The sequence below is a fragment of the Crotalus tigris genome, unplaced genomic scaffold (assembly GCF_016545835.1).
Source record: "Crotalus tigris isolate CLP2741 ecotype Arizona unplaced genomic scaffold, ASM1654583v1 scf7180000021122.56160, whole genome shotgun sequence".
In the NCBI taxonomy this organism is placed as follows: domain Eukaryota; kingdom Metazoa; phylum Chordata; class Lepidosauria; order Squamata; family Viperidae; genus Crotalus; species Crotalus tigris.
Window position 1 is genome coordinate 1 of NW_024098358.1, and position 24,277 is coordinate 24,277.

The 24,277-nt window shown below is 39.3% G+C and overlaps 1 long non-coding RNA gene across 1 annotated transcript in view; it reads left to right on the forward strand.

Annotated features, from left to right (window-relative positions):
- The first annotated feature begins 12,466 nt into the window (after positions 1-12,466).
- The window catches only part of LOC120320036, a 33,821-nt gene continuing 22,010 nt past the window's right edge, over positions 12,467-24,277 (forward strand). The window contains exon 1 of the long non-coding RNA XR_005559868.1: positions 12,467-12,587. This is a non-coding gene — a long non-coding RNA (uncharacterized LOC120320036). The remainder of the gene's footprint in view (positions 12,588-24,277) is intronic.

The following is a 24,277-nucleotide window of genomic DNA, read 5'->3' on the forward strand; positions in this document are numbered from 1 at the left end:
CCTACAAGAAAGACCAAATGAAGAACAGAATAGAGGCATGGTAAGACAAAGCACTACATGGCCAATACATGAAAAAAATAGCTGGGAAAGCAGATAATAATAAAACCTGGCAATGGCTAAGAGCAGGAAAATTGAAGAAAGAGACCGAGGGACTAATTCTGGCTGCACAAGACCAAGCCTTAAGGACAAATGCATACAAAGTCCAAATTGAGAAGACAGCAACAGACAGTAAGTGCCGCCTATGCACAGAAGCTGAAGAAACAGTGGACCACTTGGTAAGCTGTTGCAAGAAGATTGCACAGACTGATTACAAGCAGCGGCATGACAAAGTCGCAACAATGGTGCATTGGAAGATCTGCAAAAAATATCATTTGCCTGTAAGCAAAAACTGGTGGGATCATAAAATAGAGAAAGTTATAGAAAATGATAAAATTAAACTGCTCTGGGACTTCAGAATTCAAACAGACAAGCACTTGCAACATAACACCCCAACTTAACAATTGTCGATAAGAAAGACAAAAAAGTCTGGTAGTGGACGTTTCATGCTGGAGATAGCAGAATAGAAGAGAAAGAACTGGAGAAGATAACAAAATACAAAAGACTACAAATGAAATAGAAAAGACTGGGCGAAAAGCAAGCAAGGGTATACAAAGTCCATAGAGCTCTTGGGTGCAATCCCAAACAACTGGAGCACCACTGAACACCATTGGCATTGACAAATTCGCTATTAGTCAATTGCAAAAGGCGGCCTTACTAGGAACTGCTTCCATCCTGCGACGATATCTGTAATACCATCAAACAGCCACATCTGCCTATCCCAGGTCCTGGGTAAGGACTCGATAGGTAGACAAAATGCCAAATCCAGTCTGAACATCTGGCTGACTGTGCGATGATCGATAATACTAATAATAATATAATAGAAAGTCACTCCTCATAACAAAATGGCTTGGAAACTGCGAAAGAGAATGAAACCAATCGAATGTGGGCATGGATTGACTACAAAAGGCATTTGACTCTCTGGCCACATGATTGATATAAAGTGCCAATAAGATAGACAGGAGTCAGTAGAAACATCCAAAACGTTTGTGCAAAATCATTTGTCTATGAGGAGTATTAATCTTTTGTCCTCTTCTGTTTTGAGCGTTTCCTTTCTGCTCAGTGTGAAAGAGGTTTTGGTTGTTTAGCTAGATATGCAGTACAACAGCATCTATTTGAAAACAATCTCTTTCCACCTGAGCAGAAAGGAAACCGCCCCAATAGCAGAGGAACAAAAGATCAACTCCTAATAAACAAAATGATCTTGGAAAACTGCAAAAGAAGGAAGACCAACCTGAATGTGGCATGGATTGACTACAAAAAGGCATTTGACTCTCTGCCACATGATTGGATAATAAAGTGCCTATAAATAACAGGAGTCAGTAGAAACATCAGAAAATTTGTGCAAAGATCGATGGCACAAGGAAGACACAGTTGCAGATCAATGGTGATGCTGGAGAGGTAATCAGAGAAAATGTTTCAAGGAGATTCATTATACCATTACGATTTGTTATGCACCTGTTTCCTCTGCAACATGCTGATACCTCGGGACATGGCTCAAGCTCAAAACATCTGCCAGAACTATCCCACCTCACTGTTATATGGATGCTCTGAAGCTGTAATATGCAAATATCATCTGAAATAGCCTCGTCTGCTCAAACCTGTCCGTATTATAGCCAAGATATTGTAATGGAGTTTGGCTTGGACAAATGTGCCACACTTACTATCAAACAAGGAAAAATAGTGAAAACTGAAGGAATCAAGATGCCCCACGAAAATGACATTAAGAGTCTGGATGAGGAAGAGTACTACAAATACTTGGGTATCCTTCAAGCTGACAACATCAAGCACACTGAAGTCAAGAAAAAGATTATAGGTGAATACATCAAGAGAGTGAAGAAGATCTTAAAATCCAAACTCAATGGAGGAAATACCATAAAGGCAATCAACACCTGGGCAATTCCAGTCATTAGGTACACAGCTGTAATAGTGGACTGGACTCAAGCAGAACTAAAAGCAATGGATAGGCAGACCAGAAAAATAATGACAATGAATCATGCCCTTCATCCACGCAGTGACATTGATAGACTTTATCTACCAAGGCAAATAGGTGGGCGTGGAATGCTACAAGTACATCAGATGTTTTAAGAAGAAAAAATGGCTTTGGAAGAATATCTGAAGAACAATGATGAAGATGCACTGAAATTAGTATATCAGGAAGGCTTACTAACTACTGGAGAGACCAAACTGGCCTTCAAGAAAGACCAAATGAAGAACAGAATAGAGGCATGGAAAACAAAGCACGACATGTCCCATATGAAAGAAAATAGCTGGAAAGCAATGATAACATAAACCTGGCAATGCTAGAGCAGGAACATTGAAGAAGAGACCGGGGGACGAATTCTGGCCGCAAAGACAAGGGCCTTAAGGACAAATGCATACAAAGTCAAGAATTGAGAAGACATCACCGACAGTGAAGTGCCAGCCTATTGCAAGAAGCGGAAGAACAGTGCCACTATTAAGCTGTTGCAAGAAGATTGCACAGACTGATTACAAGCATCGGCATGACAAAGTAGCAACAATGGTGCATTGGAAGATCTGCAAAAAATATCATTTGCCTGTAAGCAAAAACTGGTGGGATCATAAAATAGAGAACGTCATAGAAAATGATAAAATTAAAGTGCTCTGGGACTTCAGAATTCAAACAGACAAGCACCTGCAACATAACACCCCAGACTTAACAATTGTCGATAAGAAAGACAAAAAAGTCTGGATAGTGGACGTGGCAGTGCCTGGAGACAGCAGAATAGACGAGAAAGAACTGGAGAATATAACAAAATACAAAGACCTACAAATAGAAATAGAAAGACTGTGGCAAAAGCAAGCAAGGGTAGTACCAATAGTCATAGGCTCCTTGGGTGCAATTCCAAAACAACTGGAGCACCACTTGAACACCATGTGGCATGGACAATTCCGATATTATTCAAATTGCAAAAGCGCCTTAATTAGCACTGCTTCCATCCTGCGACGATATATTAATACCATCAAACATCCACATCTGCCTATCCGTTCCTGGTAGGCTCGATGTTAACAAGATGCCAAAGAAGAAAAAAGTCTGAAATCTCGCTGACGTGGCGATGATCATATATAATAATAATAAGGTGCCCCTTGTGGCTTTGTGTCCTCTGAGAGATGAGAGCATGACAGAGGTTCAACCATACTGGACAGTCTCATCAGAGGAGTCAGACAAGAGTTCTCTCCGCATAAAAAATATGTTGAGATATAAAATTTCAGAATGCCATACCGGCTCGGACGTCGCCCGGGTTAACAAGGTCCGCACTAGATATTGGAGTTCCTGGATATCTGGTGAAAAATGGGTTGCAGGACTCAGGACTGTTGGCTGAGCAACCAGGGCCAGCAGCTGCAAAACTACTGGAAGAAAAGGTGTTTACCCGTCGCAGATACACAGTGATGGAAAACAAAGAAATAATGATCTGTTACTACAGATCAAGTCCAACAAGACGAGGATAGCTAAAACGAATGCACCAGTTTTGGAAAGAACAACATCCAGAATCAGAAATAACGGACATAGACTCGCGAGATCATGCCGGGATTTAATACACTAGAATAAGTCATTAACAGAAACAGAATTGGACAAACTGCAAAGGTTTACCCAGGGCAAAGAAATCAAAGCCTTACCAGAAGTAATTCAGAATGTAGAGGCAAACCAGGGGGAGTTGGCAGTGAAGGAATCCAGCAGAGATATACAACTGTTCTCATTTGGAACCAGCACCTCTTCCTCAGGAAGAACAAAACCCTCTAACTAAAGAAATAAAAGAATTGAAACAAAGAATAACTGAGCATCTAGAACAGCACAAAAACAACAGAATAAGGCTACCTGCATTGAAGCTTGTTCCAAAGAAACAGCTAGCACAAGCATTAAAAGATGCAAATACTGCAATATCAATATAAGCACCAATTCACTACAAGAAACAAACCAACTAATGTATAGCACAGCTGCAGTTATAACAAAATACCTGGGATGCAAAATCAACAAAAAGGAAAAACAAACACACAGTGCACCAGAAAAAATGGAAGGTTAGACTAGAAAATAAGATCAGCAAGTTAAGATCACATGCAAGCAAGCTAGAACAGATGAAAGAAAAGAAGATGAAGAACAAGAAGATCAAAGAATACCTAATCAAGAAATACCACTTAGAAACAAGGAAGATCAAGGAAGCACTAGAAATAATAAAGCAACAAATAAAAGCTATAGCCAGGAAAATCAGTAGATATGAAGCTCGAAGTGCAAACTATAGGCAGAACCTCCAATTTCAATCCAATCAGAAACGTTTCTACCAATCCATCATCAATGGAGAACCTGCCTAGGAATCAGTCAGTACCGGACAAGGAAGAAACAGTGCAGTTTCTGGAAGCAGTATGGGATAACCCAAAGAAATACAACAAGGATGCGGCTTGGTTAAAAAGAGGTGGATGCAAATAAAACAGAAGTTGAAATGAAAGAACTAGTAATAACAACAAAAATGGTAGGAAAAAAGGGCAAGAAAATTCAAAAATTGGTCAGCACCAGGTGAAGATGAACTGCATGGGTTTTGGTTGAACATCTAACTGTTATACACCCACTCATTGCCAAGCAGTTCAACAATATACTACAAGGTGGAGAAATTGAAAAGTGGCTAACAACTGGGAAAACCTACCTAATAATGAAAAATCCAGCAAAAGGGGCAACACCAGGTAACTACAGGCCAATTACCTGCTTACCAACAACATTCAAATTACTAACTGGTGTGGTAGCTGATGCAGTACAACAGCATCTAGTTGAAAACAATCTCTTTCCACCTGAGCAGAAAGGAAACCGCCCCAATAGCAGAGGAACAAAAGATCAACTCCTAATAGACAAAATGATCTTGGAAAACTGCAAGAGAAGGAAGACCAACCTGAATGTGGCATGGATTGACTACAAAAAGGCATTTGACTCTCTGCCACATGATTGTATAATAAAGTGCCTAGAAATAACAGGAGTCAGTAGAAACATCAGAAAATTTGTGCAAAGATCGATGGCACAATGGAAGACACAGTTGCAGATCAATGGTGAGAGGCTGGGAGAGGTTAATATCAAGAGAGGAATATTTCAAGGAGATTCATTATCACCATTACTATTTGTTATTGCACTGTTTCCTCTGTCAACAATACTGAATAACTCAGGACATGGCTATCAAACATCAAAAACATCTGCCAGACTATCCCACCTCCTTTATATGGATGATCTGAAGCTGTATGGAAAAACATCATCTGAAATAGAATCGCTGCTCAACACTGTCCGTATATATAGCCAAGATATTGTAATGGAGTTTGGCTTGGACAAATGTGCCACACTTACTATCAAACAAGGAAAAATAATGAAAACTGAAGGAATCAAGATGCCCCACGAAAATAACATTAAGAGTCTGGATGAGGAAGAGTACTACAAATACTTGGGTATCCTTCAAGCTGACAACATCAAGCACACTGAAGTCAAGAAAAAGATTAGAGGTGAATACATCAAGAGAGTGAAGAAGATCTTAAAATCAAACTCAATGGAGGAAATACCATAAAGGCACATCAACACCTGGGCATCCCAGTCATTAGGTACACAGCTGGAATAGTGGACTGGACTCAAGCAGAACTAAAAGCAATGGATAAGCAGACCAGAAAAATAATGACAATGAATCATGCCCTTCATCCACGCAGTGACATTGATAGACTTTATCTACCAAGGCAAATAGGTGGGCGTGGAATGCTACAAGTACATCAGATGGTTGAAGAAGAAAAAATGGCTTTGGAAGAATATCTGAAGAACAATGATGAAGATTGCACTGAAATTAGTATATCAGGAAGGCTTACTAACTACTGGAGAGACCAAACTGGCCTACAAGAAAGACCAAATGAAGAACAGAATAGAGGCATGGGAAGACAAAGCACTACATGGCCAATACATTAAAAAAATAGCTGGAAAGCAGATAATAATAAAATCTGGCAATGGCTAGAGCAGGAAAATTGAAGAAAGAGACCGAGGGACTAATTCTGGCTGCACAAGACCAAGCCTTAAGGACAAATGCATACAAAGTCAAAATTGAGAAGACAGCAACAGACAGTAAGTGCCGCCTATGCAAAGAAGCTGAAGAAACAGTGGACCACTTGGTAAGCTGTTGCAAGAAGATTGCACAAACTGATTACAAGCAGCGGCATGACAAAGTAGCAACAATGGTGCATTGGAAGATCTGCAAAAAATATCATTTGCCTGTAAGCAAAAACTGGTGGGATCATCAAATAGAGAAAGTCATAGAAAATGATAAAATTAAACTGCTCTGGGACTTCAGAATTCAAACAGACAAGCACCTGCAACATAACACCCCAGACTTAACAATTGTCGATAAGAAAGACAAAAAAGTCTGGATAGTGGATGTGGCAGTGCCTGGAGATAGCAGAATAGAAGAGAAAGAAATGGAGAAGATAACAAAATACAAAGACCTACAAATAGAAATAGAAAGCCTGTGGCAAAAGCAAGCAAGGGTAGTACCAATAGTAATAGGCTCCTTGGGTGCAATCCCAAAACAACTGGAGCACCACTTGAACACCATTGGCATTGACAAATTCGCTATTAGTCAATTGCAAAAGGCGGCTTACTAGGAACTGCTTCCATCCTGCGACGATACTGTAATACCATCAAACATCCACATCTGCCTATCCCAGGTCCTGGGTAAGGACTCGATAGGTAGACAAAATGCCAAATCCAGTCTGAACATCTGGCTGACTCTGCGATGATCGATAATGAATGAATAATAATAATAATAATAATAATAATAATAATAATAATAAGAACCTGGAGCAAGCAAGGGTAGTACCAATAGTCATAGGCTCCTTGGGTGCAATCCCAAAACAACTGGAGCACCACTTGAACACATTGGCATTGACAAATTTGCTATTAGTCAATTGCAAAAGGCGGCCTTATTAGGAACTGCTTCCATCCTGCGACGATATCTGTAATACCATCAAACATCCACATCTGCCTATCCCAGGTCCTGGGTAAGGACTCGATAGGTAGACAAAATGCCAAATCCAGTCTGAACATCTGGCTGACTGTGCGATGATCGATAATAAACAACCTGGCAATGGCTAGAGCAGGAAAATTGAAGAAAGAGACCGAGGGACTAATTCTGGCTGCACAAGACCAAGCCTTAAGGACAAATGCATACAAAGTCAAAATTGAGAAGACAGCAACAGACAGTAAGTGCCGCCTATGCAAAGAAGCTGAAGAAACAGTGGACCACTTGGTAAGCTGTTGCAAGAAGATTGCACAAAATGATTACAAGCAGCGGCATGACAAAGTAGCAACAATGGTGCATTGGAAGATCTGCAAAAAATATCATTTACCTGTAAGCAAAAACTGGTGGGATCATAAAATAGAGAAAGTCATAGAAAATGATAAAATTAAACTGCTCTGGGACTTCAGAAATCAAACAGACAAGCACCTGCAACATAACACCCCAGACTTAACAATTGTCGATAAGAAAGACAAAAAAGTCTGGATAGTGGATGTAGCAGTGCCTGGAGATAGCAGAATAGAAGAGAAAGAACTGGAGAAGATAACAAAATACAAAGACCTACAAATACAAATAGAAAGACTGTGGCAAAAGCAAGCAAGGTTAGTACCAATAGTCATAGGCTCCTTGGGTGCAATCCCAAAACAACTGGAGCACCACTTGAACACCATTGGCATTGACAAATTCGCTATAGTCAATTGCAAAAGGCAGCCTTATTAGGAACTGCTTCCATCCTGCGACGATATCTGTAATACCATCAAACATCCACATCTGCCTATCCCAGGTCCTGGGTAAGGACTCGATAGGTAGACAAAATGCCAAATCCAGTCTGAACATCTGGCTGACTGTGCGATGATCGATAATAATAATAATAATAATAATAAAGTTGGAAGGGAACTTTGAGGTCATTGAGTCCAATCCCCTGCTCAGGCAGGAAACCCTACACCATTTTGGACAGATGGCTATCCAGTCTCTTCTTAAAAACTTCCAATGTTGGAGCATTCACCGCTTCTGGAGACAGGTTGTTCCATTGGTTAATTGTTCTAACTGTCAGGAAGTTTCTCCTTAGTTCTAGGTTGTTTCTCTCCTTGATTAGTTTCCATCCATTGCTTCTTGTCCTGCCCTCAGGCGCTTTGGACAATAGCTTGACTCCCTCTTCTTTGTGACAGCCCCTGAGATATTGGAACACTGCTATCATGTCCCCCCTTGTCCTTCTCTTCATTAAACATACCCATTTCCAGCAACCGTTCCTCATATGTTTTAGCCTCCAGTCCCCTAATCATCTTTGTTGCTCTTCTCTGTACTCTTTCTAGAGTCTCAGCATCTTTTTTACATCGTGGTGACCAAAACTGGATGCTGTATTCCAAGTGTGGCCTTACCAAGGCATTGTAGAGTGGTATTAATACTTCGCGTGATCTAATCCCTCTGTTAATGTAGCCTAGCACTGTGTTGGCTTTTTTGGCAGCTGCAGCACACTGCTGGCTCATATTTAAGTGACTGTCCACTAGGACTCCAAGATCCCTCACAGTTACTACTATTGAGCAAGGTACCCCCTATACTATATCTGTACATTTGGTTTTTCTTGCCTAAATGTAGAATCTTACTTTTTTCACCAATGAATTTCATTTTGTTAGATAGTGCCCATTGTTCAAGTCTGTACAGATCCTCCTGTATCCTAACCCTGTCTGGAGTGTTGGCTGTTCCTGCCAGCTTGGTGTCATCCGCAAATTTGATGAGTTCCCCATCTATCCCCTTGTCCAAATCGTTGATGAAGATGTTGAAGAGCACTGGGCCTAGAACAGAGCCCTGGGGCACCCCACTACACACTTCCCTCCATGTAGATGTAGTTCCATTGAGGACCACACGCTGAGTACAGCCGGTCAGCCAGCTATGAATCCATCTGGTGGTGATGCTGTCTAACCCACATTTTTCTATCTTATCGAGTAGTAGATTGTGATCTACTTTATCAAATGCCTTACTGAAGTCCAAGTAAATTATATCCACAGCATTCCTCTGATCCACTAATTTTGTCACTTGGTCAAAGAATGCAGTAAGGTTTATCTGGCATGATCTGTTTTTGACAAACCCATGTTGGCTTTTAGTAATGACTTTGTTTGCCTCTAGGTGTTTGCTGTTTCATTGTTTGATTATCTTTTCAAGAATCTTCCCAGGTATTGAAGTCAGGCTGATAGGTCTATAATTTCCTGGATCCATTTTTTTCCCTTTTTTGAAGATGGGAAATACATCAGCTCTTTTCCAGTCCTCTGGTAGTTCCCCAGTGCTCCAAGATCTTTGAAAAATATAGTTCAGTGGTTCTGAGATCACATCTGCCAGTTCCTTGAGAACCTTGGGGTGTAATCCATCTGGTCCTGGTGATTTGAACTCGTCTAGGCTGGACAGGTGCTCACTTATCATTTTCTTGCCTATCTTAACTTGTGTTTCTATTCTGTTTTTTATGGCACTATGTTTGATAGGTGTAAAAACAGATGCAAAAAATGAGTTAAATAGTTCTGCTTTCTCCCTGTTGCTTGTCACCTTCTTGCCACTTTCGCCCAATAATGGACCAATCATTTCCTTCACTTTTTTCTTGTTTGAAAGAAGCTTTTTTTGTTATTTTTGACTTTGGTCGCAAACCTTAGTTCATTTTGAGCTTTAGTTTTCCTCACTTCATCTTTGCAGTCTCGGGCTATTTGTTGATATTCTGATTTAGTTATGTGCCCCTCTTTCCACCTTCTATACTTGTCCTTTTTATTTTTCAATTTATCAGAGAGTTCTTTATGCAGCCATGCTGGTTTCTTTTGAGAGCTGTTATTTTTCCTCTTTGTTGGTATTGTGCTAGACTGGACTTCTATTATCTTGTTTTTCAGAATTTCCCAAGCTTCTTGAGTTGTTTTCCCCTGGAGGATTGTCATCCATGGAATCCTTCCCAAGCCCTCTCTAAGTTTATTGAAATTAACTCTCTTGAAGTACAAGACTCTAGTTTAACTATGTTCTATTGCTTGTGCTTCCATAATGTTGAATTCCAATATTGCATGATCACTACCTTCCAAGGTTCCTGTGGCTTCAACACCTTCTATCATTTCATCTCTGTTAGTGAAAATTAGATCCAAAATGGCTAATCCCCTAGTTCCCTTCTCTACTTTTTGGGAGACAACAGCAGAGAGTAAATGGGCTAAACAGATTTCAGCTGTTGACGCTCCTTACTAGAGACTTTCAGATGGAGATATTAAAGAATGTTGATTCAAAGCTTTTTGAAACTTAAAATGAAGGCATGACAGGATGAAATTAACTTTGGACTAGCTTGGAATAAGTGGAACTCTGTCTAGAATTGTTTAAAGGGAAATAGCTCAGCTCATTCCAAGTCCTCTTTCCAAGTTCTTAGGAGAAGCAAGGCCCTGGGTCTCCTCTATTTTCTTCATTCCATAAGATGAAGGATGGGAGCTTGGCTTCCCTCACTTCCTGCCTTTTTTGCTGCTTCAGCTTCTTTAAAAGAAGAAGAAGGGGAAGGTAGGCAGCACAGAACTTCTATCATGTTCCCACCAAAAGGATAACAATTCAGATTTCTCTCTCCTATAGTGCAAGAGAAGTGAAGTCTGCAGTTTATTTTGCAGAAGGCATGATTTGGGAAAGCAGAGTGAAAGGAAATAAACTGCAAACTTTCAATGAATGCATGGCTAAGGATGTGCTGCTTTGGTATTGGATTGCTCTAATGGCTAAAACATTTGGTTTCTATCCGAGAAACAAAACTGATTGAATCAGAAGCAAAAAATATATAATCAAACCCAGCCCAATGCTCATTTGGAGGGCACCAGTCTGTTACTTTAAACCACCCACCAAGTTACTGTCCACTGGAAAAACAGTTTTGGTGCTTTTTCTCATGGCATTATTTTCATTTAATTAATCCTGTAGCTACATATTTCTTTAATCGCTTTTGCTGCCTGTTGGTTTCTTCCTTCAGAATAAGATGTTTCACCTGACAAATTACAGTCCCAACTTCAGTAATTGAACACATCTGTTCAACTGTTAATGTCAGGTATGGGTTATTTGTAATTTCTGAGCTGGTTTTTGACCTATTTGTGAAACTGCTGCCTCCTGGCCTGTTTCTTTGACTTGATTTCTGTAGTGTTTCTTTTCTAAAACTGGAAGAAGCCTGAATTGAGTTTGGGAAACAGAAATAAGTCTTATTCTTTTCCAAGATGGTTAAAAGGCAAAAAAAAAAAAGTCAATAGCAGTAGAAATAAGAAAATAAAGTTTTAAAATAAAGCTATGTTTGCCACAAAATGTTGGCTATTACATCAAGCATTATCAAATCATAAAAATAACTGTCAGTCAAGAGAATGGATGACAGACTGACTGACTACCCCAAACCTAGTAATGACATAGTTTACAATTAATTCTATATCCACAATCAAGCAAGAATCAGCAGGAATAGTGAACCAAAGTGTGGGAATATTCTTTGCAATGATGAATTCCATAAGCTCTCTTCCTTATTTTTCAATTCTCTAAACTAAGAAAATATGGGAATTAAAACAACAGGTTATAAAGCTACCATATCTGGGCAAGACAAATCCAACTCTGAGGAACTTTTCAGGAGAAATTATTGGAGGTAGGGAGAGCCAGTTTCAAGGAACTGAAAAGTTTGCGAAGCTGATAGTGTCAAGTGAAATTGAAAACTTTGAAACTCAAAAAATTTTTGAGTTTCAAAAATTCCGATTGGCATTATAGTTGACTTTTTCTTCCAACATTTTCAACTTCCATTTACAAATCGTGATATTTTGTTACTTTTCTAAATTTATATATTTGAAAATCCAATTATCTCCAGATATGCAACATCTATGAACCACAGATTTTTTTTAAAAAAAATAGTAGGATCATGTTTCAGGTGAGTCTCAGCCTGTATTTTAAAAGCAAAAAAACTTTTTTTCTGGTGTCAGGTCCAAGTAGTTTTTCTTAATAATAAAGCCAACTTTTTATCTGTATTCCAGTACCTAATTTGTTAACAACAACAACATTGTCAGCCTTTCTATCCACCTATCAAGTCCTTCCCAAGGACCTGGAATAGCAGATGTTGATGTCTGATGATGTTAAAGGTATCACAGGATGGAAGCTGTTCCAAGTTAAGCTGCCTTTATACACAGTACAAGTTTCATTTGGGTTTTTTTTCCCCTTGGGTTTTTTTTCTTATTACATAGATTCTTCACATTACAGAGTTGCCTCCACCCAAAATGTATATTCTCATGACGTATCATTGGAATGTATATATAATCATCTGTTCTGTTTCTAATTACAGTGCACAGTCAATGATTTTTTAACAGAGTGGAAATGGTTAGAAAAGCTTTAATTCTCACGTTGGACAGAAATGATTGAAAATTCATTCCCTTTCTCATGAGCGAAAATGAGACCAGACTTCTCATGGGTCAGACCTGGAGATCTGATCATCCATGTATGGTAAGCTTCCTTTTTTGCTGCCTGCTTGGGACTCTCAAGCAAGTTACAGGCTGTGAACTATGTTTAATGTGGTAGGTCAGAAATGCTGGCATGGCATCCATGTAACATTCCTGATTTTTTTTTTAAAAAAAATATGCAGCTATGTAATTGCCTCATTATTGCATATTTCTCACATATTAATTCAGTGTATTAGGGATATCAAATGTTGCATAGCAAATGCAATTTTCAGGAAAATTCTTACCCAAAAAAAGTGTAACTATTTTAGCATTTTCTTGATGCTTTTGTTATCTCCCTTGATAAAATGGCTCACCTGTGATAGAAAAAAAAAAACCCACCAAAGGGTGGGGTTTGTGTGAATTGTGTGACTATATTCTGGAGCAAATTGATCAGATTTGCAAGACAACAAGTGAATCTGAAGTTTTGTTCTTTAAATTCTTGATCTCTTCAGATGATCGAGTGACTGCTTAAATTTATACTCCAGCTGTAAGCTTATTCTAACTCTCAAGATAGCTTACAGCAATTTAAAAAATATATAGAGTATGAAATATAAAAAAATGAATTAAAATCAATCATTAAAATAATTCTCAATTAAAAGGTTAGCAAAGGATGTGTTCTTCCTAAATGATGAGAGAGTGAGAGCGAAACAGATCTCTTTAAGAAGCAAATTCCATAGTGTGGATATAATGGTATGTAAGAATGATCTTGGGAAACAGGGCAACTAGACACAATCAAGGGCAAGTCAGATAAGAAGTAGCTTAGCCAGCAGAAGGAATGTGGATGTTGCAAACATCTCAGAAGGGACTCTTCATAGTTTCTTGAGCTGAAAAGGTGAGATTTGCAAAGTTCAGTTAATGTAAACTTACAGTAATATAGAATTAGTTAATCTGGGTGTGTTTCCTCTTCACATTATCTTGCATGGCTGACACTGGGTATCACATAGACGACCCCTCTCTGCATATTGAATAGTTACTGTTCTGGCAATAGAGCATCTTCAAAAGGACCTTCCAGTTGATTTAAGCAATGGAGAGCATTCATAACAGATGAGGCAGTCTTGTAAATAATCACAGCAGTTGTTTTGTGCTTTAAAAGTCAACACCAATGCTCTTGATTGTGCCTGGTAGGCAACTGGAAACCAGTGCATCATTATATGATCCTGTCTTTTGTCCTGGTCAGCCATTTGCCTGTCACATTTGATCTGAGATGCAATTTTGGAAATTTTTCAACAGTAGTCCCATGTGCAGTAATTCATACCATAACAGTCATGATGGGTTCCAACTAAGATATCATTATTGCTCTGTAGGACTACAGTTGGTATGCTAGCTAAAATTTTGCAAAGGTACTCCTTATTACAGCTGTTACATGTTCTGTGATAGCTGGGGATCAAGAAGCAACCTCAAACTGTAAAGAGGAATGCCACATCATCCAAAACAAGCTTTATCTCCATCCCAGAGTTTATCTCCAATTGTACCACCTTGTACCTGGATTTAATGTTTTGCTTGCTCTTCCTCATTCAAGATTATTTTTAAGATTAGATGGTGTTCAAGGGCACTGCATATTAGAAAGCAGGGACCAGTAGAATCAAGTGTGAAGTGACAATGTCTTAATTTAGCCATAGAGAAATGGAAGTCTAATTCTAACTATATTAGAGTATTAGAAGTTGCATAAGGAACTTGCAATAAAAGTTTTAAAACCTTTGATTGAATTGTTTCTCAATTAGAAGATTCCTTATACAATTGAGCACCACATGGCAACAGATCCAGAACTTTAGTTTTAAATAATTTAATAGCTGCTTGAGACGTAATTATTTCCAGATTGATTTGCAAATTTAGCAATTGAAAGGAATGCTTTTGGGGCTGTTATTAGTAACTTTCTTGATTGAATAGATCAGAGGTAGAGGACTGAAAATGGACACTCGGATATTTAAAGTATTTAACTTGTTCAGTAAGTTTGCAGCTAATCATCCATCTTATTGAGGACTTAAAGTGTTTCTTAGAGAATACCAATACCTTCTCAGGAGCAGAAAAATAATAGAGTGTTGAGGGATCTTCAAAGGTCTACTTGGATTACAGTAGCTGTATAGAGAAAAACAGAGACGGAGTAATGGATGAGAGAGGATGGAATTGAGGCTTAATGCTGACTGGGGAATTCTGGGAGTTGAAGTCCACAAGCCTTAAAATTACCAAGGTTGGGGATACCTGCACTGGATAGGTTGCCAAGGATATGTAATGGACTGAGAATAATCTTGAGAGATAGAAGGAAATGCTGCGCCCTAGACAATGATCTGATAAACTAAATCTGAGTTCAGAGTAAGTGGTTCAATACTGATACTGCCTAGTTCTCTGGAACATAAAGACGGGAGGGGAAGAGGTTCATTCAGACCTTCAATTTTCTGTTACTGTAACCTTATAATAAAAAGAGCATTAGTATTCATTGATTTCTGACAGGACTATCTGAAAGGGCTGACAGGATTTTACCCCTTAACTTGAATAGTAGTGCCATGATATAATGGAAGACAGTGGTTTACAAATGTAGTAGCTAATTTCTTCCAGGGTCCTTTTTTATGGTATGGAGTCAAATGCTGCCCTCAATTCTAAAAAGACCACATAGAGATCATCATTAGATTGGTTATGTATTTCTTAGCTAAGTGATGTAGTTACTACATTGGTCCATAGTTTAATGTTCAGACCTGAAACCAGGTTGTTCCAATACCAAAATATTTTGGAGGACATCCAATCCAAGAGTTTGTAATATAGAAATCCAGCATATCATTTGCTAATTACAGATAATAAGCTTATTGGGTGGCAATTGTTTTTATTCATTTATTTATTTTATGCATTTGAGTCAGTATTGTCTCCTGGTGAGTGCCTGGACGAATCCTTCCAGTTTTCTTGGCAAGATTTTCAGAAATGGTTTGCCATTGTCTTCTTCCTGGGGTTGATAGAATGACTAGCCCAAAGTGACCCAGCTGGCATTGTACCTAAGGTGGGACTAAAACTCACAGTCTCCTGATTTCTAGCTTGGTGTCTTACCGTATCACATTTGTTACCTTTTTGATAAGCTGGCATAAGAATAAACCAATCTTTAGGGAGACAAAGAGTTATTTATGGCTCTGGGCAAGCACAGACTCCTACCATGCATGGTTCAGGCTGGGCAGAAAATTCACTGCCTTCAGATATGATTTATAAGCTCCAGAAACTCAAGGAGGATTGGATTGTTACTGCTGTAAGATTGACAAGATGCCAAAACAGACAATTGCCTTTGTTAGCTACAGCCTGCTGGACTCCAGTCCATACACTAGAGCAGCGGTTCTCAACCTTTGTGTGACGGCCACCCCCGTCACACGGACGCGGCGTGCATGCGCGGTGCGCATGCGCGGTGGCGCCCCATGCACAGCATGCATGCGCAGCGGCGCCCCCTGAGGGGGAAAAATGGCAGATCGCGTTGTTTGGCGACCCCCGTAAAATGGTCATTCGACCCCAAATGGGGTCGCGACCCATAGGTTGAGCACCGCTGCTCTAGAGGCTAATTTTGCTTATCTTCCTTTAAATGTTTCTTATAAATCCCTTTTTAGGAAGCGAAAAAGAAGAGGCTTTACAGATGAGGGTTCTTGTGAACAAAAGAATTTGAGATTTAGATATCCAAAATGATAGAGCCAATGTTTTCCACCTCTTTTACAGTGAATTGCCTCTCCTCCTGGTCAGGCTCTAAATATTTTTTCTTTATGTCCCTAGACATGCTACTCCTAGATATGCTATATATCTTTCATAGGAGGTTACCCCAGCCCAAATTGAGATGTTACCTATTAGTCCAACAACTAATACTATAGATATATGACTCCCATATGAAAGCTGTACTTGTTTCTGTTCAGGCATGGAGTAGAATCTGTCTCACATGCTATTAATTATTAAATTGTCTGTAGTATACTAAAACGGCAATAGAATTTAGTATTTCCAATTGTTAACAACTTGAATTGCCATTGGGGCAAAGAGACTCTTCTTCTTTTGAGTGATCACTCTTCAGAATCTTTACAAGATAGAGTAGACTAAAGAAACAATTCCATAGAGATCAGGACTGTTTTTATTGTAAAAGCTACAGTAAACAAAATCTTGCAAACCCAAGCAGTATTGTTTTAACCTTTGCTTTCTTTGATAGTGGCTCTTCTATCTTTCAAAGCCATTCCCTGAGATTTCCCTGAAGAAATCTCCAAGAAGGTTATATTTTTTTTTTATCAAAAGCTATAGCTCCTAGAAATTGTCTGGTTTCTTCTCATGCTCTTAATCATTAGCTCTTAGTTACCCACAATTTCCCTTGCGATTTTTATTCTTTTACTATATTTATAATATCACTGGTCTTTTTTCTTGTGCTTGGCCGTGAACTGTAAATAAACTTGGGTGATTTTAAATCATTTTTCCCACTAATTGAAATTTGTAACTGCCTTACAAAGAACAAGCCCAGGTTTTTCATTAAGGTGTCATAATTGCCTCCATTAACCGTGCAGGAGCACATCCCACATTCAGGGAGACACTGATTATCTTCCTTAGTTACGCGCCAGCAATTACCTGGTTGGTTAAAACAGCAGCAAAGCCAAGAGTCATGGGAAAAAGTGGTGGCCCTATATCCTCAAGATCTGCAGGCTGAAAAGAATCTATAGGAACAAGCAGTTGCCTAGTTTATTTTCCTATGATGTGCCCATCACTGAAGTCCACAATGAGGTGAATCCAAACAACATTGCTGGTAAACAATAAAAATTTCTTATAGTGAGTTTCTGCCTATTTGAGCATTCCTTCCACAGAGCGGAGGGTGCGTGGTTTTGTATGGTGCCTGCATCCTACAGATGGGCTTTGCTTGTTTGTATGGCCCAGTTGCTGGCATGCTGCGGCCCAGGCGTCGGGGACCCCTGCAGTAGAGCAGTGAAGCCCTCTTCAATGCATGTCCTGCCACCAAGTAGGAACTCAAATGTGCCAGAAAGGGAACCTCACACTGCCTTTGGTCCAGATGAAGCATCTTGTCAGTGAGTTAGAGTTTCTACAGACTAAATCATGCCTCCTCCCTCTCCTCCAGCCCTAGTGGTGATGGACACTCCTGTGAGAATTTGACTCTTCTTTTTTTACTAGCTTTTCTTTTCATACAACCCATTTATCTTCCTATTTGTCTCATTTATTCTTTAGGATACAGAGTACTTCAATCTTTGATAACTTCATGTCCTTGACATCAGGCGCGCATGCGCACAAACACACACACACACACACACACATGGTTTTTGGAATGATATTTAGAATTACAGCAAGGAACACATGAAAGGAAGAAATCACCACCACCACCACCCCAGCCACTGGAAGAGAAAACGCATACTATTTTTTAAAAAAAAAGATTGAGCAAAAATTAAAGCATGGATTGCCCTGGGGAAATATTTAATTTGTCATAACTTTTGTGTTGTACTGGGGGTTAGGCTTTGTTTGAATGAAAATGTCAATTTCTTTTTGTGGTTAGGATTGTTAGCAAACAATGAACAATACTGAAACTGCAGAATGAAAGGGGGGAAATCTTATAACTAACATATTAACATTGCATTGAAACAGTTCACCACTTCCTTCCCTTGCTATTTGATACTTCACGCAAGCTATGAAATCTGTTACCATCAGAGGTGGCAGCATTTTTAGAATAATAACATTTCTGCAGATCTTTATTACTCTATATGTTACAAGCATAATTCCACTGATTAGCCATCAAGTCAGTATTGACATTGACAGGTAGACTGCATAGATGATTGGAAATTCGTAAGATTTATTCCAAGTGAATCTTTGGTCACTGCGATGTAAAAAAGATGTTGAGACTCTAGAAAGAGTACAGAGAAGAGCAACAAAGATGATTAGAGAACTGGAGGCTAAAGCATATAAGGAACGGCTGATGGAATTGGGTATATCTAGTTTAATGAAGAGAAAGACGAGGGGGGACATGATAGTAGTGTTCCAATATCTCAGAGGCTGCCACAAAGAAGAGGGAATCAAGCTATTTTCCAAAATGCCTGAAGGCAGGACAAGAAGCTCCAACACCGGAAGTTTTTAAGAAAAGACTGGACAGCCATTTGTCCGAAATGGTATAGGGTTTTCTGCCTGAGCAGGGGGTTGGACTAGATGACCTCCAAGGTCCCTTCCAACTTTACCATTATTATTATTATTATTATTATTATTATTATTATTATTATTATTATGTGGACTACCAATTAATAATAGCAATTTGATTGACATTTGTAGTATTATAACCCAGAGGCATTTTTTGTGCCTTTTTTGGGGGGGGAAACTAAAGAATAGCATACTTCGTTAAATTCCACAGTTTGGCCTTCAAATGTCAACATTACAGGCTGCTGTGGAGATTCCAGGAGGGGCTTGGTGGGATTCCATGGGAACTTAACTCTCATTTAAGAACCCAACACAATGTACAGCAAAGTCAGCTGAAACTTTAATTTCAACATATCCATCAACCACTAAGCGGCTTGATAAGAAATGAATAATGAGAAAGGGGAGCTAAAGCAGAGAAGTCTGTATAACAAGAAAGGATTCTTGAAGCCTGCTTAGACAGGGAATTTACAGACTTTAACCCAGTCTGAGTGTGGCTTTTCTTGCAAGGAGGCAATTGCTGCCATTTATAAGACAAGATCTTGTGAGCAGCCTTTGCTCTTCAAAATAAATAGTTATCCAATTTGCATGACAAATGTTAAGAGGATAATAACCTTTTGCTACTCTAGATAAGCATTCTGAGAAGCATGTTTTAAAACTGGTAATATTTCAGTGTTTGTGTTTTTTTCTAAATCAAGACTAATTAAAATATTGTGGGGTTCAAACTTATCAGTAAGTGCTGCTCCTCTGACAATTTTTGAAATTCTCCCATGGACACTTTTTTAACTAAGTTCCCAAAACATCCCAGATGTATTTGGCTATAGCATTATTCTTGACCTTATACAAACTTTCAAGATTAACTGTGGGGATGTTATGATCTTGCCAACTAAAAATAAAACTTTTTAAACGTTCTTTCCCACCATACATTTATGAGATCAGACTACTAGTGTTCACTTTAAAAAAAAAAAAGACAGACTGGCAAAGACAAAAAATTAATTTGGATTGGAATCCAAATTATGTTCAGAACATGACAGTTCAGTGCCATTTCAAAATTAAAACAAGGCTGATTTTCTCACACTTCTTTGTTAGTGTTATTAGGTGTCTTTGAAACAACTTGAAACAATTTGGCCTTTATAAATTGCTGCACACAGAAATTAAACATTCCATTCACTTAAAAGTCTGCACTTTTTTTCTAATCCAATTGTTCTGAAAAGCATTGTGCAAGAACTTGTTTTATAATTAATGTGGGTTTCTTCCTCACATTTACCAGAAATCCCTCAAGAAAAAAATGAAAAACCAAGACTTTCCAGCTGGTTGTGAGAAAGGCTAATAAAACCAAGCCTTAGGGTTGTTTGTCTCAGCTTTCCCTACGGATCTTTCCTCATCCTGGCAGTCAGTGCTTTTTTTGCAAAAAAAAAAAAAGATGCTGGAACTCACACGTCATACAACCCGCCTTGCCTACCCTACAAGGTTCCATCCAAAAAAGGTGCCGGAACTCCGTTCTGAGCATTCTATGACAAAAATAAGCCAGTAATGTAGAAGGGAAGACAAAAAGAACTTACGAATGCTTCAAGGCCATTCTAAAGAATCACTTCTTTAGGATCACAGCTTGATCTATATTACACTTCCTGTTTCCATTCCCAGAACCAGGAAGCACAAGGCTGATAAAAACAGCATCATCAAAGATCCTCCTGCCTTCAGCCATTTTTCCCCAAGTTATTACATAGAAGAATTTCTGAGAGGGGTATGTTGTGGCATTAATTTAGAAGAGAGTGAGCTACATTTATACTGTAGAGTACAATTTCTGAACTGGGGAAACTCAGTCCCACAATTCCAGGTTTGGCTCTAAAGCAACTTGCTAGGTGTCGATTGCTGCTGCTGTTGTGGTTGATGTTGTCATCAATATCAAATGGAGAAAATACTTCCAAATTGCTGTCTTTTGAGAGAGCTAAGCCACAACATTCCTATGTTGAACTATTTACCATGATTTTGGTCAGAGATGAAGATGCAAATGCTGCAATGGAAGCATATTTCATTCTGGCAGAAATTGAACTGGTTGTTTTTTTTTCCCCTTGTAGACAAGCTGCTTTCAAAAGTTAAGCTGCCCACAGATAGCTACAATCCACAGAAACCCTCATGCTTTCAGACACAATTATCATGTTCGCACTCACTTGCCTAACAAGCTAAAATGTGTACAATGGCACTAGAAGGCAGAATTAGAGACTTTTACTTATCAATCTAAATTTGGGCTGGAGCAGCACAAAACAGGAAATAGAAATAGTGAGAATAGGTTTCAGGAAGAACTACAACCATCCATCTTTTTCCGTAATAGCTCTAGATGTAAGAAGTCATAACAATCATTTCTAAATTTAGGACTGGAACAGAACTTTTCCATAGATGAACTGAAATGAAAAATTTCAATGAACTTTTCATAATGAAAATGACATTCCCCTCTCTTTTGGTATAATTCTGACTGTCCCAATCGCATATAAACTGTACAGGTTATGGGACAAACATCTGGTTTAAGAACAAAAATGGTATATAAACCGAAGCATTTTCTCTCCAACAATGGGGGCTTCACATCGACAACTGGGGCTTCTGGTTCTTCCCCATTATCACTCCATTAACCAAAGAGAGAAGAATGCTTAGAGGAAAGACTATAAGAACTCTGTTGATTCTTGAAAGATGTATTGGCACTTATGCGTCAATCTTGGAATGTAAGATCCGTGAATCAAGGCAAGCTAGACGTAGTCAAAAAAGAGATGACAAGACTGAACATCGACATCTTAGGAATCAGCGAGCTAAAATGGACAGGAATGGGTGAATTTAACTCAGATGACCATCAGGTATACTACTGTGGGCAAGAATCCCTCAGAAGAAATGGAGTAGCCTTCATAGTCAATAAAAGAATAGGAAAAGCAATACTGGGATACAATCCCCAAATGACAGAATGATCTCAATTCAAATCCAAGGCAAACCATTCAATATCACAATAGTCCAAATCTATGCTCCAACCACTGGTGCTGAAAAGGATGAAATTGACCGGTTCTATGAAGCCCTACAGCACCTTATAGAATTAATACCAAAAAATGATGTCCTTATCATCATGGGGGATTGGAATGCTAAGGTAGGAAGCTAAAAGATAACTGGAATAATAGGCAAGTTTGGCCTTTGAGTACAAAATGAAGCAGAGCACAGGCTGATAGAATTTTGTCAAGAGAATATGATGGTCATAACAAACATTCTTTTCCAACAACCCAAGAGACGGCTCTACACATGGACATCACCAGACGGTCAACATAAAAATCAGATTGACTATGTGTTCTGCTGCCAAAGATGGAGAAGCTCTATACAGTCAGTAAAAACAAGACCAGGAGCTGACTGTGGCTCAGATCATGAGCTTCTCGTTGCAAAATTTAGGCTTAAATTGAAAAAAGTAGGGAAAAGCACTAGGCCACTCAGGTATGAACTAAATCATATTCCTGATGAATATACAGTAGAGGTGACAAATAGATTTAAGGAATTAGATCTGATAGACAGAGTGCCTGAAGAACTATGGATGGAAGTTCGCAACATTGTACAAGAGGTAGCAACTAAAACCATCCCAAAGAAAAAGAAATGCAAGAAAGCAAAATGGCTGTCTGAGGAAGCTCTGCAAATAGCTGAGGAAAGAAGGGAAGCGAAAGGCAAAGGAGAAAGAGAAAGATACACCCAATTGAATGCAGAATTCCAGAGAGTAGCTAGAAGAGATAAGAATGCCTTCTTAAATGAACAGTGCAAAGAAATAGAAGAAAACAACAGAATAGGGAGGACCAGAGATCTCTTCAAGAAAATTGGAGATATGAAGGGAACGTTTCATGCAAAGATGGGCATGATAAAGGACCAAAATGGCAGGGACCTAACAGAGGCAGAAGAGATTAAGAAGAGATGGCAAAACTACACAGAAGAACTATACAAGAATGAGCTTAACGTCCCAGATAACCACAATGAGATGGTCACTGACCTCGAACCAGACATCCTAGAATGTGAAGTGAAATGGGCCTTAGAAAATCTGAGCAACAACAAAGCTAGTGGAGGTGACAGTATTCCAGCTGAGCTATTCAAAATCTTAAAAGACGCAGTAAAAGTGCTACACTCAATTTGCCAGCAAATTTGGAAAACTCAACAGTGGCCACAGGATTGGAAAAGGTCAGTTTACATTCCAATTCCAAAGAAAGGCAATGCCAAAGAATGTTCAAACTATTGCACCATTGCACTCATTTCACATGCTAGTAAAGTTATGCTTAAAATCTTACAAGCTAGACTCCAGCAGTATGTGGATCGAGAACTACCAGAAGTACAGGCAGGATTTCGAAGAGGCAGAGGAACTAGAGATCAAATTGCCAACATACGCTGGATCATGGAGAAAGCTAGGGAGTTCCAGAAAAACATCTACTTCTGCTTCATTGACTATGCAAAAGCCTTTGATTGTGTGGATCACAACAAATTGTGGCAAGTTCTTAAAGAGATGGGAGTACCAGACCATCTCATTTGTTTCTTGAGAAACCTATATGCGGGTCAAGAAGCAACAGTGAGAACTGGACACGGAACCACTGATTGGTTCAAAATTGGAAAAGGAGTCCGGCAAGGCTGTATACTGTCGCCCTGCCTATTTAACTTATATGCCGAGCACATCATGAGAAAGTCAGGGCTAGATGAATCAAAAGTTGGAATTAAGATTGCGGGGAGAAATATCAACAACCTAAGATATGCAGATGATACCACTCTAATGGCAGAAAGTGAAGAGGAACTAAACAGCCTCTTGATGCTGGTAAAGAAGGAGAGTGCAAAAGTTGGCTTGAAATTCAACATTAAGAAAACCAAAATCATGGCATCCGGCCCTCTCAATTCCTGGCAAATAGATGGGGAAGAAATGGAGGTAGTGACAGATTTATTTTTCTGGGCTCAAAGATCACCTCAGATGGGGACTGCAGCCAAGAAATTAAAAGACGCTTGCTCCTGGGGAGGAAAGTTATGGCGAATCTAGACAGCATACTAAAAAGCAGAGACATCACCCTGCCAATAAAAGTGTGTATAGTCCAGGCCATGGTTTTTCCAGCTGCAATGTATGGCTGTGAAAGTTGGACCATAAGAAAGGCTGAGCGCCAAATTGAGGCCTTTGAACTATGGTGCTGGACTGCAAGGCGTTCAAACCGGTCAGTCCTAGAAGAGATCAACCCCGACTGCTCTTTAGAAGGCCAGATCCTGAAGTTGAAACTCAAATACTTTGGCCACCTAATGAGAAGGAAGGATTCACTGGAGAAGGGCCTAATGCTGAGAAAGATTGAGGGCAATAGAAGAAGGGGACGACAGAGAATGAGATGGCTGGATGGAGTCACTGAAGCATAGGTGTGAACTTAAATGGACTCCAGAAGATGGTAGAGGACAGGAAGACCTGGATGAACGTTGTCCATGGGGTCGCGATGGGTCGGACACGACTTCGCAATTAACAACAACAACAACAAATCTCATGTAGGCTGGAAAAAAGGTGTGGCACAGTTAATTACAATTGCATCTTGCTCCCAATTTTATATC